The sequence below is a fragment of the Ranitomeya variabilis genome, chromosome 4 (genome assembly GCF_051348905.1).
Source record: "Ranitomeya variabilis isolate aRanVar5 chromosome 4, aRanVar5.hap1, whole genome shotgun sequence".
Taxonomy (NCBI): Eukaryota; Metazoa; Chordata; class Amphibia; order Anura; family Dendrobatidae; genus Ranitomeya; species Ranitomeya variabilis.
This window is the reverse complement of record NC_135235.1, coordinates 201754594-201778689: the sequence shown is the minus strand read 5'-3', so window position 1 is coordinate 201778689 and position 24096 is coordinate 201754594. Positions and strand designations below refer to the sequence as shown.

General features: G+C 43.7%; 1 protein-coding gene across 1 annotated transcript in view; it reads right to left on the bottom strand.

Annotated features, from left to right (window-relative positions):
* Positions 1 to 7484, bottom strand: part of LOC143768600 (excitatory amino acid transporter 2-like) — a 186980-nt gene extending 179496 nt beyond the window's left edge. Inside the window, exon 1 of the mRNA XM_077257237.1 lies at positions 7106 to 7484. The gene's annotated coding sequence lies outside the window, so the exon portion shown is untranslated. The remainder of the gene's footprint in view (positions 1 to 7105) is intronic.
* Between the last annotated feature and the right edge of the window lie 16612 nt (positions 7485 to 24096).

Sequence of the window (24096 nt, the reverse complement as noted above, 5' to 3'; positions counted from 1 at the left end):
ATGGGTTTGCGCTCCCGCAAACGCCGATCAATCTGAATAGCCATTGTCATGGACTCATTCAGACCTGTGGGCGCAGGGAACCCGACCATAACATCTTTAACGGCATCAGAAAGGCCCTCTCTGAAATTTGCCGCTAGGGCGCACTCATTCCACTGAGTAAGCACAGACCATCTACGAAATTTTTGGCAGTATATCTCAGCTTCATCTTGCCCTTGAGATAGGGCTATCAAAGCTTTTTCAGCTTGAATCTCCAAATTAGGTTCCTCATAAAGCAACCCGAAACCCAGAAAAAACGCATCCACATTGAGCAACGCAGGATCCCCTGGTGTCAATGAAAATGCCCAATTTTGAGGGTCACCTCGCAGCAAAGAGATTACAATCTTAACCTGCTGGACAGGATCTCCAGAGGAGTGAGGTCTGAGAGAAAGGAACAATTTACAATTATATTTGAAATTCAGGAACCGAGATCTATCTGCGGAAAACACCTCTGGTGTAGGAATTTTAGGTTCAGACATCGGAGTATGTATAACAAAATCTTGTAAATTTTGAACCTTGGTAGCAAGATTATTTAAACCTACAGCCAAACTCTGAGGGTCCATCTTTAAACAGGTGAGATCAGAGCCATTCAAGGATTAGAAGGAGAGAAAGGCAAAGGCTGTAATTAGAGCTGAAATACAACTGATCCAACTATGCAGCAAGCATAGGGAGAAAAAAAAAAATAAATCTACAGACTTCTTTTTTCTCTCCTTTCTTCTGCCAATAACTTTAACATTGGCCGGTCATACTGTCATGATTCCCAATGGCAGGGAAACATCAGAACACAAAAATAACGGACGAGCTCTGGGTGATGGAATCTCGAGCTGACCGTGAGCTAAATCTACCACACAACTAATAGTAGCCAGGGAGCATACCTACGACTTCCTAGATGCCACGCGCCAGCCGGAGGACTAACTACGCCTGGTAGAGGAAGGAACAGACCTGGCTTACCTCTAGGGAAATACCCCAAAAGATGATAGCAGCCCCCCACATGTAATAACGGTGAGTTAAGAGGAAAAGACATACACAGTATGAAAGTAGATTTAGCAAAGAGAGGTCCACTTACTAGATAGCAGAAGGATACAAAAGAGGACTTCACGGTCAACTGAAAACCCTTTCAAAAAACCATCCTGAAATTACTTTAAGACTCCTGTGTCAACTCATGACACAGGAGTGGCAATTTCAGCCCGCAAGAGCTTCCAGCTACAGAGAATAACAAAAACTGCAAACTGGACAAAAGATACAAAACAAAAGGACAAAGTCCACTTAGCTGATCAGCAGACTAGTAGCAGGAAAATGCAACCGAAGGCTCTGGTTACAATGATGACCGGCAAGGAAATGACTGGAGAGCAAGGCTAAATAGGAAACTCCCAAACACTGATGGGAGCAGGTGAACTGAGACAGCAAAGCACACACAAGTCACCAGTACCACCAGCAACCACCAGGGGAGCCCAAAAAGCGGATTCACAACAGATTTCTGGACTTAGGCTCCAGAGAGCGGGGCTGTCTCTGTATACCACTGGTTACCATAGACTTTACCTGGAGATCCAGCAGTAACCACATGTATAACAGGAGCCTGAGCAAAATGCTGGGACCGACGTCTGCACTAAGCAGCAGACCCAGCGGCTGGACCCAAATGGGAGACGAGAGCAACAAACAGTGCCTGCGATACATCCCACATGGCAGAGAAGTCCCAGCCTCTAACACTCAGCAATGAAATTAACATATCCTTGCAAACACTTAGAAGAAAAAAAAATTGCCGCACTCACCATGTTGCAGAAAGTCTCAAAAAATCCTTTATTTCACCTCTAGGGTGTAGGCATTTGTGTCTGGAAAGGGGGCTTGGGAGGAATGCTGGGATTGCAGGAATGGATGATGGCCGTTTCGCATGTTAGGCTAGTTTCACACTAGCATTTGGCAGAGTTGGGACGGCAGCCTTCTTCCTCCGTTAAACCCCGCCCACTGCCACGCCTCTTCCTTCAGCTCTGCCTACGTCTGCATGCGTCCCCTATCTTTAACAGTGGGTACGCAGGCCATGTGGATGTATGCGGATGCCCCTGATGCGTTGTTTTGATGCTGCGCCAACTGCAACAAAATGCAACCTGTTGTGTTCGATGCAGGTCAGCGCAGCATCAAAACGACGCATGCGGAGGCATCCACATACATCTGCATGGCCTGCATATCCCATGTTAAAGATAGGGTAAGCAGGACGCATGCAAATGTAGGCGGAGCTGAAGGAAGAAGCACAGCAGTGGGTGGGGCTTAACAGAGGAAGAAGGCTGCCAAATGCTAGTGTGAAACCAGCCTGTCCGTTTCCGGGACCCTTTGAAATGGTAACACGCGAAACGGCCATTGTCCATTCCTGCACTGCCCGCATTCCTCCCAAGCCCGCTTTCTGAAGTCTAACATCACACCTATGGATGTCTGACCATATTACAGATCTGTTTTGAATGGATTCATAGTACTTGCATCCATTACATTGGATAAGGCCATATTGTATGTCCAGTCACCAAATTAGCATATACAGGTTTGCAATATAGACCTTTAAATGTATAAAGATCCATCGTTCTCTTTGCCCCTCTACAGGGACTCGCACATATTGTTGTATGTAATAGATCTTTACTTTGACAGTACATCAGAAATGAAAGATCCAAGGAATGGAATTGTAAAGTTGCCAATAGACATGAGATGAAAACAATCAAATTTATGACTTTAAGGCCTTTCAACATTACTTTCGATCAACAGCATTATGCAAGAACCATCTGGGCTCGAAACGCGTCAACCACTAATCAGGGGCTTTCATCGGACAGGGTGTGAAATGGAACGTTTCGTAATTCTTTTAATGGTTATTGAATAAAAGAAGATTTTTATGTGTTGGATCCATCTTTTTTGGATTGTATCTTGCACTGTGGATTGAGGATCGCGTGCAAGAACAACACATGTGAGCGGATTATATGCGAGTAGTATTCATGGTTAATGTTTATATATCTAAGGAAACCGAGGTGGCAATACATTGTACAGGTGTGTCGTGCCAAATATTTCAGGTGGATTTTTGGGGCTTTCAAATTGCATGAGATTAGATTAACACATTTACTCATCATATAAATACATAGATATGTGTGACCCAAATACTAATCTCTAAGCAAATTCTATTTGGCATCATTATTTACTACTTTGGTTACTTATGAATCATCTGATTCTGATTTTCTCTACACCCAACTGTTCTCGTTGGAATAAAGTTCCCAACAAATAATTAAAAACTGAACATTTCCAGAACTGGTGGCTCAGTGGCTAGCACTGTATGGTGGCTCAATGGTTAGCACTGTGGCTTTGCAGCACTGGAATCCCACCAAGGTCAACATCTGCAAGGTGCTTATATGTTCTTCCTGCGTTTGCGTGGGTTTCATCCAGGTTCTCTGTTTTCGTCCCACACTCTAAAAACATACTGCTAGGGAATCTAGATTGTGAGCCCCAATGGGAACAGTGATGATAATATCTGTACAGCGCTGTAGAATATGATGGCGATATGTAAGTAAAATAAATAGACATCGTCATCGATGGTCAGATGACCTTTAGAACTACTGTTTTCATTTTCATCATCAGGAGTAATGTGTATGGCCACATTATTGATTTTTTGGTGTGTTTTGATTTACAAAATTACTTTTAGATTTGCAAAATTGTAGCCCAATAGCGCACATAGATCCAAATGAGAAAGTTAAACCAACACAAATCCATAAAGGTGACACGTCTCAAATCTTAAGGTAGGTGAACGCTAGTGTAGTGTATTAACGAGCAAGAACTTGCCAAATTTTTCATTTCCCATCAATATAGAGATCGTTTTTTTAAGAGGGAAGTTTTGACAAACATTTTGACGAATAACAAACTTACTGATCAACTTTTTTCAATTCTCTTTTTTTTTGTGGCATGTTGGAAGAAAAATAGCATATCCGCTATAGATTTTTACATTTTCAATTTTGTGCAATGAATAATTTGTTTTCTTAATTCTGTGGGTCTGTGCAGTTACAGTGATACAAAATATAAGTAGATATTGGTTTTTCGACTGTTACATAATTAAAAAAACTGTTTAGAAAAATAATTTGCTGTTGCATTTCCTAATTTTCCGCAAGCCGTAACGTTCATAAAACTCACTGTGCAGAAAAAAAAAATACTAAGAGTCATTATGAACATAAACATAATAATAAATTTGTATACTTTTTTATTATCATTGTAATTTGTTTATTTTTTTAAATACTTAAAAATTTGTTTTCACTTTAAAAAAAAATGTTATTCCCATGGAATTTTTCAGATTGCTCATATTTCCGTATTGCAGTACACTATATCTATCAGCCTAACGTTGAGCGACATCTTATTAGATACTTGGCCAATGAAGATTAAATGGGCACTCACTATACTTCTGCCATTTAATGGGAAACTAGGAGTAGTTGTCTACTATGCTATGCTGGGTTAAAAAAAATATAGAGGATGTAAGAAGGATTTAAGCCATGCAGTATTCTCAGCGCATTTTGAAGTTGAACCAACTTCTTCATCAGGAGAACCGCAGTTTAAAAAGTCAACCTAAGGAAATTATCAACCAGAATCAGAGTTCTTTCTGCTCCAACCCATTGTAACTGGGTGTCAAACTGTATTGTGTGGCTAATAATCACTACTTATGGTGCAACCCATGTAATTAATAACAGCATATTCTTGTATAGAGCTCCTACATATATAGTTGAGGCATACATATATTCATAGGAGCTTGAGTAATACCGGTTGAATAGTTTATCTACTGTCTATAGATGCAGGAACCAAACCCTACGATCCTTCAATAGTCAGCATTACACAAGGCATTGATCTCATGAACCTACCATATATTTCGTTATGGCATCGATATCCTTTTTGGGGCAATCATGAATTTAATGATCCAAGGGTTCATGCACTTAAAGCATTATTGTACCAAAGCTCAAGATCCTCTGTCTACAATGAGTCTACCCAAGGCGCTGCCATTGTGGATGCTTGTCCAACATATGGAAACAACTTTCTATTTACCCATTCCCCAATTTTCGTAAGACCAGGATGAATTTCAAGACCAAAAGAGAAGATGGAGGAGGACAACTCAAGAGGAACCATTAATTGTCTTCTTTTTTGAAGAAGTAGACAATGGGACAATATTCCGGTGATTTATTCTGATGCCACTTGATCCAGAGATTTATTCTGTTATGCTACTTGCTCTCGGAGTTGGAAATGGATTTTCCACTAATGTGGGACAACTTATTTTCGAATTTTAGGTTTTATAAAAGAAGAACATTTTATATTTACATTGTATTTTATGTATCTATTATGTTGATTATTTAATGTGCTTTCCAATATAGTGCCATCACATTAACCCCTTTCTGACCTCGGACGGGATAGTACGTCCGAGGTCAGAAGCCCTGCTTTGATGCAGGCTCAGGTGGTGAGCCCGCATCAAAGCCGGGACATGTCAGCTGTTTTGAACAGCTGACATGTACCCGCAATAGCGGAGGGTGAAATCGCGATTCACCCGCCGCTATTAACTAGTTAAATGCCACTGTCAAGACCTCTATGGTCTTGACCTCTATGGTTACTGATCACCGGTAGCTGTGAGCGCCACCCTGTGGTCGGCGCTAATAGCACACCTGCATTTCTGCTGCATAGCAGCGATCTTATGATCGCTGCTATGTAGCAGAGGCGATCGAGTTGTGCCAGCTTCTAGCCTCCCATGGAGGCTATTGAAGCATGGCAAAAGTAAAAAAAAAAGTTTAAAAAAAGTTTATAAAAGTTTAAATCACCCCCCTTTCGCCCCAATCAAAATAAATCAATTAAAAAAAAATCAAACTTACACATATTTGGTATCGCCGCGTTCGGATTCGCCCGATCTATCAATAAAAAAAAAGCATTAACCTGATCGCTAACCGGTGTAGCGAGAAAAAAATTTGAAACGTCAGAATTAAGTTTTTTTGGTCACCGTGACATTGCATTAAAATGCAATAACGGGCGATCAAAAGAACGTATCTGTACCGAAATCATATCATTAAAAATGGCAGCTCGGCATGCAAAAACTAAGCCCTCAACCGACCCCAGATCATGAAAAATGGAGACGCTACGAGTATCGGAAAATGGCACAATTTTTTTTTTTTTTTTAGCAAAGTTTAGAATTTTTTTTCACCACTTAGATAAAAAATAACCAAGTCATGTTAGGTATCTATGAACTCGTACTTACTTGGAGAATCATAATGGCAGGTCAGTTTTAGCATTTAGTGAACCTAAGAAAAAAGCCAAACAAAAAACAAGTGTGGGACTGCACTTTTTTTGCAATTTCACCGCACTTGGAATTTTTTTCCTGTTTTCTTGTACAAGTCATGGTAAAACCAATAATGTCGTTCAAAAGTACAACTCGTCCCGCAAAAAATAAGCCCTTACATGGCCATATTGATGGAGAAATAAAAAAGTTATGGCTCTGGGAAGCAGGGGAGCGAAAAACGAACACGGAAAAATGGAAAATCCCAAGGTCATGAAGGGGTTAAGAAACCTTCAATCCAAACTTGTTACAAACCCTCAAGCTTCACTGAGTTCTGAACTGAACTTTCTAATATGACTTTCATTTTGAATTTCTTTATTTTACTATTGATTTCCTGTACATTATATGTTGAGCTAACTTTTATCCTTATTCATACTTTAATATATATGCATAATTTTTGGACTCTATGGAAATCATCATGACCGTACACTACGAGCTTTAGTTCAGATCTGACCAATTCTGCAAATGCGGAAACATTAAAGGATATCGGAAATTAATCTGTTAAGACGTGTAGCTAATGAAGGCAATAGGAAAGGGAAAAGGAAAACTAAATCCAGAACTGAGTAGAAAACCCTCAATAAGTAAAAATCAAATTTATTAAAGATGCTTCATTTTAAAAATCATAGGAAAAGTCAAACTGGGGTACATATGACCCCGACGCGCGTCGGACTAGCATTAGTCCTTAATCATTACTACCAGGAAATCCATAATGGCTTTAATACAAAAACAAATATTTAATATGTTTTACTGTACCTTGTACGATGGTCAAGTCTTTCCGATGATGACTATTGTCAGGCGGGAAATAGAAAGCCAGAGCTAAGAATGGATGAAGCAGATGTAGGACAGAAGCCCAGTCCTCAGAATAATTAAGGAAGAGATATTCACATCTGGAGGAGAATTAGATGCTGCGGCATCTCGGTCTTCAATGGCTTTAAGGGCAGAAGGAGAGTCAGATAACTAGTGGTGAATAAATCTTTCTGAAAAGAATCCCGTTAGAGGATTAAAATGCTTCAAGTAGTAATACCAAACGATAGCACAGCAAACAATTTGCTGACCTCATTAGTACTGTTCCTATATTTATCTAAGACTTAAGGTTTAAGTAATAAATTGTCAGGGACATGCCAATTTTAAAACAAACAAAAAAAAGGATCCAAAATTTTTGTAGAAAAATTTGTTAAAAATTGTCTCTCAAATTAAATTCTGATTTCTAATATTCTACAACAAAAAAATTGTGTTTTTTTTCTGAAGGTTGTGTAATGTATTTATTTTAACTTCCTTTAACTTCCTGTTATTAATGCCCTTGAATCAATTTTAATTTCTGCACTTTTGTTTTCCCCTCTTCTTTTTCCACGAGTCATAACATTTTAATTTTGTTTCGACACCATATTAGCACAATGGCTTCGGTCTGGTGGAATGAATTGTCCATTTGATATATTGCTTTACTGAATAATTTTCTGAAAATTTTGAATAAAAATTCAGAGTAGGGCAAGATGGAGGCATAAACTGATGTTTTTTGCAGGGGTTCTGTTTTTACGACGTTCATTGTGCAGTAAAAATGCCTGGCAATATGTTTCTTCAGATCAGTAAAATTATGGACATATCATATATTTGTTTTTACATTTTGCTGGTTTTAAAAAATTCTAAACCATGTGAAACAAATTTGGTTTGTGTCGCATATTCTGAGAACTCATAACTTTAGAACTTTTTTGGCGATTAAAGGCTCGTTCTTTCTGTGCCTTCTGCAGTTTTTATTGGTATCATTTTGCAATACATATGACATTTTGATTGTTTTTTATATTATTATAACTTTGTTATATTATTATATATTTATATACTATTAAATAATTATATTATATATTAATATGTTTACTACTATAAAATTATCTCATTATTTATTATATAATAAAAACTAATATTTCATTAAATTAATATATTAATTACATTTATTGCTATACAATTATCTCACTATATTATTTATTATATAGTATAAACTATTATTTCATTAAATTATTATAGATTACATTTATCACTATAAAATTTATATCATATTACTTTTTATTATATTATTTATTATATGTTGCTATATTTGCTATAACATTTTTCTATTTTTTGGGGAGGGGTAGTGATGGAAAAACATGAATTCTAGAATTTTTTTTTCTTAAGCTATTTACTATATGCCGGTGGTGCATGTGGTTCGTGGACCCACTGTGCCATGGGGCCAGGTTTGCCTAGGAGGGGCGTAGCGATGGCTTCTTTCACACTTCCGTTGGTACGGGGCCATCACGAAGCGCCGGCGCGACATACCGATGGACGTTGTGAAAATTCGGCACAATGTGGGCAGCGGACGGTTTTTCAACGCATCCGCTGCCCATTCAAAAGTACTGGGGAGGAGGGGGCGGAGTTCTAGCCGCGCATGCGCGGTAGGAAATGCAGGAACCGGCGTACGAAAAAACGTTCCCTTGAACGTTTTTTCGTGATGACGGTCCGCCAAAACATGACGCATCCAGTGCACGACGGACGCGACGTATGGCCATACGTCGCGATCCGTCGGCAATACAAGTCTATGGAAAAAAAACGCATCCAGCGGGCACATTTGCAGGATGCGTTTTTTTCCCAAAACGACGCATTGTGACAGAGGCCAAACAACGGAAGTGTGAAAGAAGCCTAAGCAGCTACCTGGTGTTCACTGGAACCCCTGATGGTGGAGTCAGGCCTGGGCAGTCCCCGGCACCGCAGCTGCCGATCCCAGGGGTCAGATTGCTTGGATTGGAACTGTGGAGCAGAATCACAGACAGGAAGAATTCAGAGACTTACAGACAGTATGGATAACGTGGACTTCAGACATAGGTACTTGTTTAGACACATAGGTCTCGAGAAACGGTTCAGGTTCTGCTGACAAGGCCACAGGATTCAGGTACCGCCGCAGCGGCTTCAGGGTAACGTATAAATACACAGGACAACAGGGGCAGCGCAGACTAGAGAAATGACCTATTAGACTAAGGACCTGGCAACATATAGTTGCACACTAGGGTTGAGCGACTTTCATTTTTTTAAGATCGAGTAGGGTTTTGGGAAACCCGATTTTGTCCAGAGTCGAGTCGAGTGCAGTCGGCCGATTATCGCTAAAAGTCGGGGATCGACCGAAACACGAAACCCAATGCAAGTCAATGGGGAAGCATAGTCGGCAGTGAGTGGAGGCCAGGAAAACACCTACAGTGCCCATTTTAATGCCAAAAACATCCATTCTTGTTTCTGAAGCTTGTCAATCTTAATTAACTTTATAATAATAGTTGGGCATAGGGAATTGGGGGTCATTTGGCAAAAGTTGTGGGGGGAGTAGGGCCGGCTCAAGTTTTTCGTGGGCCCAGGAAATGCGGACTACGTCACGGCGGTGTTGCAGGGAAAGGTAAGTATTTAAAAGTTGCAAGTGCTGTGATCCTGAGCAAGCAGGGGGGGGGCCCACTCGTTCGCATTGCCACTGGCACAGGGCCCCTCAAAGTACGGCGGTGTGTTTGCATGGCGGGGGCGCCTCCCACCAGCAGCGACACTTTTGCGTACTCTGAGGGGCCCTGTGCCAGTGACGTCGCCAACGAGTATGCCCCCCCACCTGATGAAGGAACCTGCACTTTCATCTGCACCTTCCTCTTTGTCCCTGTGTAAGGTGGTATAACATGCGGGAAGGGGAACCTTACTTTCAGCAGGGACAGATTCTGGCTGTGTAGAGTACAAGGGGAATGTAGTGGTCTAGGTCAATGTACCAGCAGACTCATTTAGCAGTGGCTGGGCAATGGGCAGGATGAGGAGGAAACAGATATAGGGCCAAAGAATAAAGTAGGCTACATGCAGTTCAAAATTGGTAACAGGACTAAACAGGCGGCATTGCTTTGTTCAGTGGAGTAGCAAACCCAAGAGCAGCAGACACTGTTTCAAGGGCCTAACCACACTAGTAGGCCAAATGCAGTTTAATATCTGATAGTATAGGGCGAAAGCCAGAATGTGGAAGCTCAGCTTTGTTCAGTTGAGGACAACACCAGGGAGTGGCAGACACCTTTAGTAGGCCGGAAAAGCCTATTGCATTTTTTAAAATGGTAATTTGGAGCAGAAGGTTGAAGCTCAGCTTTATTTAGTTGAGGGCAACACCAGGGAGGGGCAGAAGCCGTTAGTAGGCCCTAACCACCATTTTTTTTTTAAAACCACTTAATGAGAGCCGGAAGGTTGAAGCTCAGCTTTATTTAGTTGAGGACAACACCAGGGAGGGGCAGAAGCCGTTAGTAGGCCCTAACCACCATTTTTTTTTTTAAAACCACATAATGAGAGCCGGAAGGTTGAAGCTCAGCTTTATTTAGTTGAGGACAACACCAGGGAGGGGCAGAAGCCGTTAGTAGGCCCTAACCACCATTTTTGTTTTAAAACCACTTAATGAGAGCCGGAAGGTTGAAGCTCAGCTTTATTTAGTTGAGGACAACACCAGGGAGGGGCAGAAGCCGTTAGTAGGCCCTAACCACCATTTTTGTTTTAAAACCACTTAATGAGAGCCGGAAGGTTGAAGCTCAGCTTTATTTAGTTGAGGACAACACCAGGGAGGGGCAGAAGCCGTTAGTAGGCCCTAACCACCATTTTTGTTTTAAAACCACTTAATGAGAGCCGGAAGGTTGAACCTCAGCTTTATTTAGTTGAGGACAACACCAGGGAGGGGCAGAAGCCGTTAGTAGGCCCTAACCACCATTTTTTTTTTTAAAACCACATAATGAGAGCCGGAAGGTTGAAGCTCAGCTTTATTTAGTTGAGGACAACACCAGGGAGGGGCAGAAGCCGTTAGTAGGCCCTAACCACCATTTTTGTTTTAAAACCACTTAATGAGAGCCGGAAGGTTGAAGCTCAGCTTTATTTAGTTGAGGACAACACCAGGGAGGGGCAGAAGCCGTTAGTAGGCCCTAACCACCATTTTTTTTTTTTAAACCACATAATGAGAGCCGGAAGGTTGAAGCTCAGCTTTATTTAGTTGAGGACAACACCAGGGAGGGGCAGAAGCCGTTAGTAGGCCCTAACCACCATTTTTTTTTTTAAAACCACATAATGAGAGCCGGAAGGTTGAAGCTCAGCTTTATTTAGTTGAGGACAACACCAGGGAGGGGCAGAAGCCGTTAGTAGGCCCTAACCACCATTTTTTTTTTTAAAACCACATAATGAGAGCCGGAAGGTTGAAGCTCAGCTTTATTTAGTTGAGGACAACACCAGGGAGGGGCAGAAGCCGTTAGTAGGCCCTAACCACCATTTTTTTTTTTAAAACCACATAATGAGAGCCGGAAGGTTGAAGCTCAGCTTTATTTAGTTGAGGACAACACCAGGGAGGGGCAGAAGCCGTTAGTAGGCCCTAACCACCATTTTTGTTTTAAAACCACTTAATGAGAGCCGGAAGGTTGAAGCTCAGCTTTATTTAGTTGAGGACAACACCAGGGAGGGGCAGAAGCCGTTAGTAGGCCCTAACCACCATTTTTTTTTTTAAAACCACATAATGAGAGCCGGAAGGTTGAAGCTCAGCTTTATTTAGTTGAGGACAACACCAGGGAGGGGCAGAAGCCGTTAGTAGGCCCTAACCACCATTTTTGTTTTAAAACCACTTAATGAGAGCCGGAAGGTTGAAGCTCAGCTTTATTTAGTTGAGGACAACACCAGGGAGGGGCAGAAGCCGTTAGTAGGCCCTAACCACCATTTTTGTTTTAAAACCACTTAATGAGAGCCGGAAGGTTGAAGCTCAGCTTTATTTAGTTGAGGACAACACCAGGGAGGGGCAGAAGCCGTTAGTAGGCCCTAACCACCATTTTTTTTTTAAAACCACTTAATGAGAGCCGGAAGGTTGAAGCTCAGCTTTATTTAGTTGAGGACAACACCAGGGAGGGGCAGAAGCCGTTAGTAGGCCCTAACCACCATTTTTTTTTTTAAAACCACATAATGAGAGCCGGAAGGTTGAAGCTCAGCTTTATTTAGTTGAGGACAACACCAGGGAGGGGCAGAAGCCGTTAGTAGGCCCTAACCAAAGTTGAAGGCCAAATGCAGTTTAATTTCTGATACTATAGGCCGAAAGCCAGAAGGTGGAAGTTCCGATTTAGACAGTGGAGGACAATTTGAATTAGGGACTGCAGACAGACTTAGTAGGCTGTCCCCTGTGGACCATGCATCCACCACATTAACCCATTGCGCCGTAATGGACACGTAATCTTCCGTGGCCATGCCTACAGGTCCATGCGTCTGTTGTCAGGTGCACCTTTGTACTCACAGATTGCCAGAGTGCATGGACAATGCGGTCTTCTACATGCTGGTGGAGGGTTGGGATGGCTTTTCTCGCAAAAGAAGTGTCGACTGGTTAGCTTGTAGCGTGGTACAGCGTAGTCCATCATGGCCTTATTAATAGTAAATAAAATATATAACTAGGCTCTATGAACTTTTAAATAGGTTCCAGGGGTACACGGGCAGCATTGGTGTGGTCAGTGGAGGAGTATTGCAAGTAGGGGCTGCAGACAGGCTATCAAAGGCCTAAAATAACAAACAGTAGGCAGTCATGGCAGTTTTACATCGGTTACATGGATACACAGGCAGGCACTCCAGGCAGCATTGTGGTCAGTGGAGGAGTATTGCAAGTAGGGGCCGCAGACAGGCTATCAAAGGCCTAAAATAACAAACAATAGGCTCATGGCAGTTTCACAGCGGTTACATGGATACACGGGCAGGCAGCTTGGTGGTGGTGAGTGGAGGAGTATTTAAAGTAGGGACCGCAGACAGGCTTCAAAGGCCTAACATAAGAAAATGGGCTGGCTGTAGGCACTTTATAATTGGTTCCAGGGGTACACGGGCAGCAGTGGTCTGGTCAGTGGAGGAGTATTTAAAGTAGGGACCGCAGACAGGCTTCAAAGGCCTAACATAAGAAAATGGGCTGGCTGTAGGCACTTTATAATTGGTTCCAGGGGTACACGGGCAGCAGTGGTCTGGTCAGTGGAGGAGTATTTAAAGTAGGGACCGCAGACAGGCTTCAAAGGCCTAACATAAGAAAATGGGCTGGCTGTAGGCACTTTATAATTGGTTCCAGGGGTACACGGGCAGCAGTGGTCTGGTCAGTGGAGGAGTATTTAAAGTAGGGACCGCAGACAGGCTTCAAAGGCCTAACATAAGAAAATGGGCTGGCTGTAGGCACTTTATAATTGGTTCCAGGGGTACACGGGCAGCAGTGGTCTGGTCAGTGGAGGAGTATTTAAAGTAGGGACCGCAGACAGGCTATCAAAGGCCTAACATAACAAACAATAGGCTCATGGCAGTTTCACAGCGGTTACATGGATACACGGGCAGGCAGCTTGGTGGTGAGTGGAGGAGTATTTAAAGTAGGGACCGCAGACAGGCTATCAAAGGCCTAAAATAACAAACAATAGGCTCATGGCAGTTTTACAGCGGTTACATGGATACACAGGCAGCTTGGTGGTGAGTGGAGGAGTATTTAAAGTAGGGACCGCAGACAGGCTATCAAAGGCCTAAAATAACAAACAATAGGCTCATGGCAGTTTCACAGCGGTTACATGGATACACGGGCAGGCAGCTTGGTGGTGGTGAGTGGAGGAGTATTTAAAGTAGGGACCGCAGACAGGCTTCAAAGGCCTAACATAAGAAAATGGGCTGGCTGTAGGCACTTTATAATTGGTTCCAGGGGTACACGGGCAGCAGTGGTCTGGTCAGTGGAGGAGTATTTAAAGTAGGGACCGCAGACAGGCTTCAAAGGCCTAACATAAGAAAATGGGCTGGCTGTAGGCACTTTATAATTGGTTCCAGGGGTACACGGGCAGCAGTGGTCTGGTCAGTGGAGGAGTATTTAAAGTAGGGACCGCAGACAGGCTTCAAAGGCCTAACATAAGAAAATGGGCTGGCTGTAGGCACTTTATAATTGGTTCCAGGGGTACACGGGCAGCAGTGGTCTGGTCAGTGGAGGAGTATTTAAAGTAGGGACCGCAGACAGGCTATCAAAGGCCTAACATAACAAACAATAGGCTCATGGCAGTTTCACAGCGGTTACATGGATACACAGGCAGCTTGGTGGTGAGTGGAGGAGTATTTAAAGTAGGGACCGCAGACAGGCTATCAAAGGCCTAAAATAACAAACAATAGGCTCATGGCAGTTTTACAGCGGTTACATGGATACACAGGCAGCTTGGTGGTGAGTGGAGGAGTATTTAAAGTAGGGACCGCAGACAGGCTATCAAAGGCCTAAAATAACAAACAATAGGCTCATGGCAGTTTTACAGCGGTTACATGGATACACAGGCAGCTTGGTGGTGAGTGGAGGAGTATTTAAAGTAGGGACCGCAGACAGGCTATCAAAGGCCTAAAATAACAAACAATAGGCTCATGGCAGTTTCACAGCGGTTACATGGATACACGGGCAGGCAGCTTGGTGGTGGTGAGTGGAGGAGTATTTAAAGTAGGGACCGCAGACAGGCTTCAAAGGCCTAACATAAGAAAATGGGCTGGCTGTAGGCACTTTATAATTGGTTCCAGGGGTACACGGGCAGCAGTGGTCTGGTCAGTGGAGGAGTATTTAAAGTAGGGACCGCAGACAGGCTATCAAAGGCCTAACATAACAAACAATAGGCTCATGGCAGTTTCACAGCGGTTACATGGATACACGGGCAGGCAGCTTGGTGGTCAGTGGAGGAGTATTTAAAGTAGGGACCGCAGACAGGCTATCAAAGGCCTAAAATAACAAACAATAGGCTCATGGCAGTTTTACAGCGGTTACATGGATACACAGGCAGCTTGGTGGTGAGTGGAGGAGTATTTAAAGTAGGGACCGCAGACAGGCTATCAAAGGCCTAAAATAACAAACAATAGGCTCATGGCAGTTTCACAGCGGTTACATGGATACACGGGCAGGCAGCTTGGTGGTGGTGAGTGGAGGAGTATTTAAAGTAGGGACCGCAGACAGGCTTCAAAGGCCTAACATAAGAAAATGGGCTGGCTGTAGGCACTTTATAATTGGTTCCAGGGGTACACGGGCAGCAGTGGTCTGGTCAGTGGAGGAGTATTTAAAGTAGGGACCGCAGACAGGCTTCAAAGGCCTAACATAAGAAAATGGGCTGGCTGTAGGCACTTTATAATTGGTTCCAGGGGTACACGGGCAGCAGTGGTCTGGTCAGTGGAGGAGTATTTAAAGTAGGGACCGCAGACAGGCTTCAAAGGCCTAACATAAGAAAATGGGCTGGCTGTAGGCACTTTATAATTGGTTCCAGGGGTACACGGGCAGCAGTGGTCTGGTCAGTGGAGGAGTATTTAAAGTAGGGACCGCAGACAGGCTATCAAAGGCCTAACATAACAAACAATAGGCTCATGGCAGTTTCACAGCGGTTACATGGATACACGGGCAGGCAGCTTGGTGGTCAGTGGAGGAGTATTTAAAGTAGGGACCGCAGACAGGCTATCAAAGGCCTAAAATAACAAACAATAGGCTCATGGCAGTTTTACAGCGGTTACATGGATACACAGGCAGCTTGGTGGTGAGTGGAGGAGTATTTAAAGTAGGGACCGCAGACAGGCTATCAAAGGCCTAAAATAACAAACAATAGGCTCATGGCAGTTTCACAGCGGTTACATGGATACACGGGCAGGCAGCTTGGTGGTGGTGAGTGGAGGAGTATTTAAAGTAGGGACCGCAGACAGGCTTCAAAGGCCTAACATAAGAAAATGGGCTGGCTGTAGGCACTTTATAATTGGTTCCAGGGGTACACGGGCAGCAGTGGTCTGGTCAGTGGAGGAGTATTTAAAGTAGGGACCGCAGACAGGCTTCAAAGGCCTAACATAAGAAAATGGGCTGGCTGTAGGCACTTTATAATTGGTTCCAGGGGTACACGGGCAGCAGTGGTCTGGTCAGTGGAGGAGTATTTAAAGTAGGGACCGCAGACAGGCTATCAAAGGCCTAAAATAACAAACAATAGGCTCATGGCAGTTTTACAGCGGTTACATGGATACACAGGCAGCTTGGTGGTGAGTGGAGGAGTATTTAAAGTAGGGACCGCAGACAGGCTATCAAAGGCCTAAAATAACAAACAATAGGCTCATGGCAGTTTCACAGCGGTTACATGGATACACGGGCAGGCAGCTTGGTGGTGGTGAGTGGAGGAGTATTTAAAGTAGGGACCGCAGACAGGCTTCAAAGGCCTAACATAAGAAAATGGGCTGGCTGTAGGCACTTTATAATTGGTTCCAGGGGTACACGGGCAGCAGTGGTCTGGTCAGTGGAGGAGTATTTAAAGTAGGGACCGCAGACAGGCTTCAAAGGCCTAACATAAGAAAATGGGCTGGCTGTAGGCACTTTATAATTGGTTCCAGGGGTACACGGGCAGCAGTGGTCTGGTCAGTGGAGGAGTATTTAAAGTAGGGACCGCAGACAGGCTATCAAAGGCCTAACATAACAAACAATAGGCTCATGGCAGTTTCACAGCGGTTACATGGATACACGGGCAGGCAGCTTGGTGGTCAGTGGAGGAGTATTTAAAGTAGGGACCGCAGACAGGCTATCAAAGGCCTAAAATAACAAACAATAGGCTCATGGCAGTTTTACAGCGGTTACATGGATACACAGGCAGCTTGGTGGTGAGTGGAGGAGTAGTGCAAGGAGTGTCTGTCCCAGTACTCCCAAAATATAAATAGATGTTAATGTCTCGCAAAACAACCAAAACAAAAAAAAAAGGTGGCATACTTAGGTACAGGGGTGGGCTCATCTACTGAGTTTCTGACATAGTAATTTGGCAGTAACTATTTAATGGTGCCAATATAGGACACAGACACAGACTACTTTAAGTTGCATCATAGATGTCTACAAATTTGTATTGTCAGTGCCAGACATTGAATGATGTCAGCGAATAGACTAAAGATTGGTGGAGCTGTGCGACATAATTTTGCACGTGGTAGAGCACATTTTGAGCTGGGGTAGGGGGGAACTCTCTTGAGGCCGGCGGGACCGCCCCAGGGCCCCTCATGTTACAACGGTGTGTCTGACGTTGGGTGCGCACCACCACCGCCAGAGACACTACATTGTACTATGAGGGACCCAGTAGCAATGCCGTCAACCAAAAGCGAGCACACCCACCTCTTCAGACAAACAGCAGTCTCACGGGTGCTTGCGCCAAGTCGCGATACCACGGCCCCGTGTGGGGAGTTTTGCCATTTAGGGAGGTGTAAACATGTCGTATGCTGTACAATCAGCTGCAGCAAATTAGACATTAGAAAAGTAATTCACAGGCAAGAGCTTTTCATAGGAAAGCTAGGTGTCGGCCGGGCAAGGTGGGGCAAAAGATTTCGAAATCCAGTTGTGGTTCATTTTAATGAATGTTAGATCGTCAACATTTTGGGTAGCCAGACGAGTCCTTTTTTCGGTTAATATTGAACCTGCAGCACTGAATACTCTTTCTGATAGGACACTTGCTGCCGGGCAAGCAAGCTCCTGCAATGCATATTCTGCCAATTCTGGCCAGGTGTCTAATTTGGAGGCCCAGTAATCAAATGGGAATGACGGTTGAGGGAGAACATCGATAAGGGATGAAAAATAGTTAGTAACCATACTGGACAAATGTTGTCTCCTGTCACTTTCAATTGATGCAGCAGTACCTGTCCTGTCTGCGGTCATAGCAAAATCACTCCACAACCTGGTCAGAAAACCCCTCTGTCCAACGCCACTTCTGATGTGTGCACCCCTAACACTCCTAGTCTGCTGCCCCCTGGAGCTTGTGTGAGAACGATCACGTGCGCTGTGTGCTGGGAATGCCTGAAGCAAACGGTCAACAAGAGTTGATTGTTTGGTTGCTAATATTAGTTCCAAGTTCTCATGTGGCATAATATTTTGCAATTTGCCTTTATAGCGTGGATCAAGGAGGCAGGCCAACCAGTAATCGTCATCGTTCATCATTTTCGTAATGCGTGTGTCCCTTTTTAGGATACGTAAGGCATAATCCGCCATGTGGGCCAAAGTTCCAGTTGTCAAATCTCCGGTTGTGATTGGTTGAGGGGCAGTTGCAGGCAAATCTACGTCACTTGTGTCCCTCAAAAAACCAGAACCCGGCCGTGACACGCAACCAATTTCCTGTGCCCCCGTGAAAGTTTCCGCATTAAAAATATACTCATCCCCATCATCCTCCTCGTCCTCCACCTCCTCTTCGCCCGCTACCTCGTCCTGTACACTGCCCTGACCAGACAATGGCTGACTGTCATCAAGGCTTCCCTCTTCCTCTGGTGCAGACGCCTGCTCCTTTATGTGCGTCAAACTTTGCATCAGCAGACGCATTAGGGGGATGCTCATGCTTATTACGGCGTTGTCTGCACTAACCAGCCGTGTGCATTCCTCAAAACACTGAAGGACTTGACACATGTCTTGTATCTTCGACCACTGCACACCTGACAACTCCATGTCTGCCATCCTACTGCCTGCCCGTGTATCCTCCCACAAATAAATAACAGCACGCCTCTGTTCGCACAGTCTCTGAAGCATGTGCAGTGTTGAGTTCCACCTTGTTGCAACGTCTATGATTAGGCGATGCTGGGGAAGGTTCAAAGACCGCTGATAGGTCTGCATACGGCTGGCGTGTACAGGCGAACGTCGGATATGTGAGCAAAGTGCACGCACTTTGAGGAGCAGGTCGGAGAACCCAGGATAAGTTTTCAATAAGCACTGCACCACCAGGTTTAAGGTGTGAGCCAGGCAAGGAATGTGTTTCAGTTGGGAAAGGGAGATGGCAGCCATGAAATTCCTTCCGTTATCACTCACTACCTTGCCTGCCTCAAGATCTACTGTGCCCAGCCACGACTGCGTTTCTTGTTGCAAGAACTCGGACAGAACTTCCGCGGTGTGTCTGTTGTCGCCCAAACACTTCATAGCCAATACAGCCTGCTGACGCTTGGCAGTAGCTGGCCCATAATGGGACAACTGGTGTGCAACAGTGTCATCTGCCGATGGAGTGGTTGGCCGACTGCGTTCTGTGGAAGAGCTGTAGCTTCTGCAGGAGGACGAGGAGGAGGAGGAGGGGGTGCGAACGCCTACAGCCAACTGTTTCCTAGACCGTGGGCTAGGCACAACTGTCCCTAAATTGATGTCGCCTGTGGACCCTGCATCCACCACATTCACCCAGTGTGCCGTGATGGACACATAACGTCCCTGGCCATGCCTACTGGTCCATGCATCTGTAGTCAGGTGCACCTTTGTACTCACAGATTGCCTAAGTGCATGGACGATGCGCTGTTTAACATGCTGGTGCAGGGCTGGGATGGCTTTTCTGGAAAAAAAGTGTCGACTAGGTAGCTCGTATCGTGGTTCAGCGTACTCCATCAGGGCTTTAAAAGCTTCGCTTTCAACTAAACGGTAGGGCATCATCTCTAACGAGATTAGTCTAGCTATGTGGGCGTTAAAACCCTGTGTACGCGGATGCGAGGATAAGTACTTCCTTTTTCTAACCAGAGTCTCATGTAGGGTGAGCTGGACTGGAGAGCAGGAGATCGTGGAACTTTCGGGTGTGCCGGTGTACATGGCAGACTGAGAGACGGTTGGAGACGGTATTGTTTCCGCCGGTGCCCTAGATGCAATATTTCCTCCTACTAAACTGGTGATTCCCTGACCCTGACTGCTTTTGGCTGGCAAAGAAACCTGCACAGATACTGCCGGTGGTGCGGAAAATGGTGGCCTTACAGTGACGGAAGGGATGTTGCGTTGCTGACTAGCTTCATTGGCCGAGGGTGCTACAACCTTAAGGGACGTTTGGTAGTTAGTCCAGGCTTGAAAATGCATGGTGGTTAAGTGTCTATGCATGCAACTAGTATTTAGACTTTTCAGATTCTGACCTCTGCTTAAGCTAGTTGAACATTTTTGACAGATGACTTTGCGCTGATCAGTTGGATGTTGTTTAAAAAAATGCCAGACTGCACTCTTCCTAGACTCGGATCCCTTTTCAGGGATTGCAGACTGAGCTTTAACCGGATGGCCACGCTGTCCTCCAACAGGTTTTGGCTTTGACACGCGTTTTGGGCCAGATACGGGCCCGGCAGATGGAACCTGTTGCGATGTTGATGCCTGCTGCGGCCCCTCCTCCACCTCCGCTTCTGAACTACTGCCGCCTGCACCCTGTTCCCCCAATGGCTGCCAATCGGGGTCAATAACTGGGTCATCTATTACCTCCTCTTCGAGCTCGTGTGCAACTTCGTCTGTGTCACTGTGTCGGTCGGTGGTATAGCGTTCGTGGCGGGGCAACATAGTCTCATCAGGGTCTGATTGTGGATCTGTACCCTGAGAGGGCAATGTGGTGGTCTGAGTCAAAGGAGCAGCATAGTACTCTGGCTGTGGCTGTGCATCAGTGCACTCCATGTCAGAATCTACTTGTAATGGGCATGGCCTGTTAAATGTTTCACTTTCTAAGCCAGGGACGGTATGTGTAAAGAGCTCCATGGAGTGACCCGTTGTGTCGCCTGCTGCATCCTTCTCTCTTGTTGTAGTTTTTGCTGAGGAGGACAAGGAAGCGACTTGTCCCTGACCGTGAACATCCACAAGCGACGCGCTGCTTTTACATTTACCAGTTTCGGAAGAGGAGGCAAAAGAGCTAGAGGCTGAGTCTGCAATGTAAGCCAAAACTTGCTGTTGCTGCTCAGCCTTTAAAAGCGGTTTTCCTACTCCCAGAAAAGAGAGCGTTCGAGGCCTTGTGTAGCCTGACGACGAAACTGGCTCCACAGCTCCAGACTTAGGTGGAATATTTTTATCCCCACGACCACCTGATGCTCCACTACCACTACCATCATTACCAGCTGACAATGAACGCCCACGACGACCTCTTGCACCAGACTTCCTCATTGTTTAAAAATCGTAACCAAACTAACTTTATTTGTTGCTGTCAAACAACTTACACGGTGAGCTATAACTTCAGTATGATTTCAATATCCCTTAACAGGTTGGTGAGACCACAAGGAAAATCAGGCACAATGTTACACACTCTGTTTTCTGTGACACCAAATCACAGAGATGACACACACGCAGGACTGTCACTCAAGCACTAATGTCAATATTAATCTCCCACCTAATTTTTTTTTTTTTTTTTCTCTGTGAGACTTTAGAAACCAAATAATATTTAAAAAAAAACAAAAAAACAAGGCTTTCTATGGCCCACTGAATGAGAGATGGCACGCACAGGAGTGGCACACAAGCCCTGACTGAGGCCAATATTTTTCTCCCACTGATTGATGTAGTGTTTTTGTGTTGAGGTTGATTTTAAAACACAAATGAAGGAAAAAAATAAAAAGGCTTTCTATGGCCCACAATTAGAGAGAGAGGTGGCACACCCAGGAGTCAAGACTGGCACACAAGCTGAAATGGCAATATTACTCTCCCACTGTTTTTTTATGTATTTTTTTTTTATTTTCAGGGAGACTTTAGAAACCAAATAATATTAAAAAAAAAACAAAAAAACAAGGCTTTCTATGGCCCACTGAATGAGAGGGACAGAGGTGGCACACCCAGGAGTCAAGACTGGCACACAAGCTGAAATGGCAATATTACTCTCCCACTGTTTTTTTATGTATTTTTTTTTTATTTTCAGGGAGACTTTAGAAACCAAATAATATTAAAAAAAAAAAAAAAAACAAGGCTTTCTATGGCCCACTGAATGAGAGGGACAGAGGTGGCACACCCAGGAGTCAAGACTGGCACACAAGCTGAAAGGGCAATATTACTCTCCCACTGTTTTTTTATGTTTTTTTTTTTTTTATTTTCAGGGAGACTTTAGAAACCAAATAATATTAAAAAAAAAACAAAAAAACAAGGCTTTCTATGGCCCACTGAATGAGAGGGACAGAGGTGGCACACCCAGGAGTCAAGACTGGCACACAAGCTGAAATGGCAATATTACTCTCCCACTGTTTTTTTATGTATTTTTTTTTTATTTTCAGGGAGACTTTAGAAACCAAATAATATTAAAAAAAAAACAAAAAACAAGGCTTTCTATGGCCCACTGAATGAGAGGGACAGAGGTGGCACACCCAGGAGTCAAGACTGGCACACAAGCTGAAAGGGCAATATTACTCTCCCACTGTTTTTTTAGGTTTTTTTTTTTTTTTTCAGGGAGAATTAGAAACCCAATAATATTAAAAAAAAAAAATAAATAGGCTTTCTATGGCCCACTGAATGAAAGGGAGAGAGGTGGCACACCCAGGAGTCAAGACTGGCACACAAGCTGAAAGGGCAATATTACTCTCCCACTGTTTTTTTATGTATTTTTTGTTTTTTCAGGGAGACTTTAGAAACCCAATAATATTTAAAAAAAAAAATAAATAGGCTTTCTATGGCCCACTGAATGAAAGGGAGAGAGGTGGCACACCCAGGAGTCAAGACTGGCACACAAGCTGAAAGGGCAATATTACTCTCCCACTGTTTTTTTATGTATTTTTTGTTTTTTCAGGGAGACTTTAGAAACCCAATAATATTTAAAAAAAAAAATAAATAGGCTTTCTATGGCCCACTGAATGAGAGGGAGAGAGGTGGCACACCCAGGAGTCAAGACTGGCACACAAGCTGAAAGGGCAATATTACTCTCCCACTGTTTTTTTAGGTTTTTTTTTTTTTTCAGGGAGACTTTAGAAACCAAATAATATTAAAAAAAAAAAAAAAAAAAAAAAAATAGGCTTGCTATAGCCCACTGAATGAGAGATAGCACACACAGCAGTGGCACACAAGCCCTGACTGAGGCCAATATTTTTCTCCCACTGATTGATGTAGTGTTTTTGTGTTGAGGTAGATTTTAGAACACAAATCACGGAAAAAATAAATAGGCTTTCTATGGCCCACTGAATGAAAGGGAGAGAGGTGGCACACCCAGGAGTCAAGACTGGCACACAAGCTGAAAGGGCAATATTACTCTCCCACTGTTTTTTTATGTATTTTTTGTTTTTTCAGGGAGACTTTAGAAACCCAATAATATTTAAAAAAAAAAATAAATAGGCTTTCTATGGCCCACTGAATGAGAGGGAGAGAGGTGGCACACCCAGGAGTCAAGACTGGCACACAAGCTGAAAGGGCAATATTATTCTCCCACTGTTTTTTTAGGTTTTTTTTTTTTTTTTCAGGGAGAATTAGAAACCAAATAATATTAAAAAAAAAAAATAAATAGGCTTTCTATGGCCCACTGAATGAAAGGGAGAGAGGTGGCACACCCAGGAGTCAAGACTGGCACACAAGCTGAAAGGGCAATATTACTCTCCCACTGTTTTTTTATGTATTTTTTGTTTTTTCAGGGAGACTTTAGAAACCCAATAATATTTAAAAAAAAAAATAAATAGGCTTTCTATGGCCCACTGAATGAGAGGGAGAGAGGTGGCACACCCAGGAGTCAAGACTGGCACACAAGCTGAAAGGGCAATATTATTCTCCCACTGTTTTTTTAGGTTTTTTTTTTTTTTTTCAGGGAGAATTAGAAACCAAATAATATTAAAAAAAAAAAATAAATAGGCTTTCTATGGCCCACTGAATGAAAGGGAGAGAGGTGGCACACCCAGGAGTCAAGACTGGCACACAAGCTGAAAGGGCAATATTACTCTCCCACTGTTTTTTTATGTATTTTTTGTTTTTTCAGGGAGACTTTAGAAACCCAATAATATTTAAAAAAAAAATAAATAGGCTTTCTATGGCCCACTGAATGAGAGGGAGAGAGGTGGCACACCCAGGAGTCAAGACTGGCACACAA